Consider the following 3,718-nt stretch of genomic DNA (forward strand, 5'->3'; position numbering starts at 1 on the left):
GATCTGGGGGCCCCCGGAGACCCCCGGGGAGCCCCTGCTGCCCGGATACCTTGGCGCGCAGGGTCGCTGGCATCACAGCTCCAGCTCCGCGACCTGGAAGCAGCTGCGGGGCCGGGGGCTTTGGGCCGGGAAGCGCAGCCCACGCCCCCTCCTGGGCGACCCCCAGCTTTGCCACCGCCGGTGCCGACTTTTGTGTCTCCCCTCTGATCATGCCCTGCATCATCGCGGTAGTCCTTCTCCGGAGGTCTGGGCTCTCCCTGCCCACAGGCTTTGGAGTCTGGGCTTTCAGGGATCCGCAGGAGTCCCTCCGATGGCTCCGGGAGCCGCCTTCCTCTGGGAGCTGTACACTGGCCTCCCCGGGAGCCACCTCCCAGGCCTGTGAGATATTGCCTTCCCAAGACCGCAGCATCTTCCCCAGACTCTGGGGACTCGCCTTTCCCTGGCACTTAGGACTAAATTCTCTTCGACTCTGAGGAACGCCCCTGTTCTCACCCAGGGGGGCCTCCTCCCTCTGATCCTGAGGAGCTCTTGGGCTCTGGCCCCCCTGTGTCTTCACCCTCTGACGCTGAGGAGCATCTTTGATCTCGCCCTAGGAGGCCTCCCGTCTCTTATACTGAGGGGTCTCTGCTTTCTGATCCTGAGGGTCCTCCTCTCTTAGACTCTGAGGGGCGTCCATCCTTGGCGGTCTTTGAAGTTCTGCTCTCTCCTGGCCCGGGTGCGAGTCCCAGCCCAGTCCTTCAAGGGCATCTTGGGAAGGCAGGTTTTGGGAGGGCAGGTCTCCCGGCCCAGGGGTCCCGGGAGTGAGCTTTCTTTCCTGGGTCTCAGGTTCTGCCTCACTCCTCTCTTCCCTCTGGGCCAGGTCCTGGAAAGGAAGAGCACTCTGGGCCCAGGCTTGAGAGGGAACCTGCAGACCCGACCCCAGGGGCCAGCCGTTGCCTGATTCCTGAATTTGTTAAAGCCATTTAATGTAGTGTGGAAGGTGCTTCACTGAAAAGCCTCCCCCTCACCCCAGCAGCCTCCTCCCGGGCAGACCCACCCCTGCCATCCCCAACCTGAGACCCTTGACCTTTTTACCTTGTACTCTGAGCTGCCTGGCACCCCAAAGCTCCTCCTGGTAGTGGGGTTCAACTCGTAAGGAGCCTGAGGAAGAAAGGCCAGTGTTGGGAGCTCATGTCCCCTCATGGACGGTCCACCTAGACTAGAGCCAGGAAGTTTAGGGAGTCCCAGCACATGGCTAGGGGTGCCCTGAGGGCGCTGTCTCAACCTCAGGCTGTCACAGTTCATCAGCCAGCCATGCACTTATTTGTCATGTGTGACTGCCAACAGCCCACGCCATCTTTCTCATCCTCCCAGCCAAGGCAGACTACTCCGGAGGGACCTGCACAGCCGCCTCCTCAAGACCACCACGGGAGGCCTGGGAGTGAGAAGGGTCACGGTGCTGGGCGCCTGGGTCCCTCAGCACCGGCCACTCCCCCTTTGTCCTGGTGTGCCCATCAGGCCCAGAGAAGAAACCAGCTCTGGGCATCTTACTTTTTACTCTTACTTAGAAGAAACCTCCCTTAGCCTTTTCTTTGTTTCTGACAGCAAAATCAAAGGAAATTCAAGATGAAATTTTAGGCCAGAGGCTGGCCTGAAAACTGCAAGTGTTCATAATTAACAAAAGAAATCTAAAAAAAGAGATGATGTGTTGCCGCTCCCCTGCAGCTGTGGAAGAAGGAGAGCTGTTCTGCATCCGTAAAACTGGTTAAAAGGGATTTCATAAGGTCTGAAATTGAGAACTTTCCCAAGAATACTGCATCTTGTTCTCTTGTGCAATATCAGACGTGTGAATATTCATAACAGTAACCAAATGGGTGCACTCTCTGTGAAAACACATCTTTCAAAGAGTTGTTTGAACAAAGGAGTCTTATAAGACTCCTGAGCCTTTAGAAATAATTGCCACAAACTGCAAAAACAACCTCCAACCTCCCACCTCTAATTCTCATCGGTTGTCTTACTAGAAAATTTATTTCTCTGATAATAATGTTATAATTGATATCCCTGTCATCTCAAGAAGTAAAATACTTGTAAAAACTTCTCTGTCAATCAGAAAATAATTATTGGCAGTTTTCTTCTCTCTCATGTGCATGGTGGAACAATAAAAAGCTTGTGGCTTTGCTACATCTATTATTTAACAATTTGAGAGTCTGTTTCATTTAAATTAATAGGCTCAAGGCTCATAGTATCCATTCCACTGCCTGTTTATTGTCATGCTGTTTCTAGCTTGTGATCTAAAGACAGGCACCCAGTCTCCTTGATCTCTGTATATCTCCAGTGCCCGGCTGAAGGGTGGCAAAGAGGTGGCCTGTGCCTGGCTAAAGGGTGGCAAGTAGGTGGCCTGGAGCTGGTATTGTGTTCCCTCGTCCCTGGGCAGCCAGTGATGCTCATTCCTGAACTTTCTCCCCTGAACCCCAGTTTAGCATCAGAATCCTACTGGACACACTGCCTGAGACAGCTGGTACCAACCAGGTGGAATTGGCACATCAAATAAAACCTACTTGCCATCGCTGGGTGTCCTGGCACTCCATCAGGAAGTGTGAGATGAAGAATGAGTGAAGAATGAAGTCCTGGGACTTGGGGAGAGGACTTTCCTGCCTCATCCCAATCCAATCTGGCTGCCCCAGCCCCAGGGGCCCCTGCCCTCCCAGCTGTCTGGCAACGTACCGTGTGTGGGCTCTGCAGGTCTTCCGGGGCTCTCCCACCCTTGGCCTGCACCACTCCTGGCTTCACCCAGATCTGGGGCCGATGATGGGTCTCCCGCCTGCCCCCTGCAGGAGTTCAAGGGCTGCCTCTGATGCACCTCTCTGGGCCCATGGGCTCTAGAATGGGAGGGAGTCTGCCTGCCAGTCTCCAGAGACCCCCACCCCAGCATACAAACACTTGAGTCCCAGGTGGCCGCCCCAGTGCCCTCCCTCCTCCCCCATCACCAGATCCTGGGAGCTGGAATTTGGAGATTAACCTTTCCAGGGGCTGTGGGGCAACCATGGGTGCAACTAAGAGACCAGGAGGCATAACGAAGGGCACTGGCAGGACTGCAGAAGGTGACAGAGAAAGAGCCCAGTTCACAGAGAGAAAGGCAGGATTCCCCAGGGAGACTCACCCTTCCAGGAGCTGATGGTTCTGGCTCAGGGAGTCCCTGTCCTGGGGTAGAGGGTGCAGCCTAGAATTCTGGAAGGGTTGGGGGCAACCTAGTCCACATGGCTCCATCCCCTAGTGTGACAGCCAGCCTCTAAGATGGCCCCTAAATGATCCCTGCCTCCTGGACTGGGACCCACATTCCCAGTTCCCCACTGTGTTCTGGGCCCAGTCACCACAGCACCCCCTCCTGGAGTCTCAGCCCAGCTGTGGCTCTGGAGGGAGGGGCCAGCGGCTGGGGCTGTCAGCGCCTGTGTCTCAGCAGCACATTTCATTGCCTTTGCTCTCTGGGGCCCTGCCAGGCTGCTTTCCTCCCACGCGGTGGTCACGTGGAAAGGCTTCCAGGTATCACCACACAGGTGATTTGACCAAGACAGTCCTTAACTGTGGAATGAGAATAACGGCCTGCCTGGAAGAGCAGGCCCTGTGTGCCAGGCGTAGTCCACTGTTCCTCCCAATAGCCCTTGGAGAAAGATCTCTTCTTGTGGGCGTTTTCTTTCTTTCTCTCTCTCTTTCTTTCTTTCTTCTTTCTTTCTTTCTTTCT

General features: G+C 55.2%; 1 protein-coding gene across 1 annotated transcript in view; it reads left to right on the forward strand.

The window, feature by feature from the left end:
• ATP6V1F (ATPase, H+ transporting, lysosomal 14kDa, V1 subunit F) overlaps nucleotides 1-3,002 on the forward strand; it is a 10,632-nt gene extending 7,630 nt beyond the window's left edge. Inside the window, exon 3 of the transcript XR_001001507.1 lies at nucleotides 2,993-3,002. The gene's annotated coding sequence lies outside the window, so the exon portion shown is untranslated. The remainder of the gene's footprint in view (nucleotides 1-2,992) is intronic.
• Nucleotides 3,003-3,718: the final 716 nt, after the last annotated feature.

The sequence above is a fragment of the Colobus angolensis genome, unplaced genomic scaffold (genome assembly GCF_000951035.1).
Source record: "Colobus angolensis palliatus isolate OR3802 unplaced genomic scaffold, Cang.pa_1.0 Scaffold182, whole genome shotgun sequence".
Lineage (NCBI taxonomy): Eukaryota > Metazoa > Chordata > Mammalia > Primates > Cercopithecidae > Colobus > Colobus angolensis.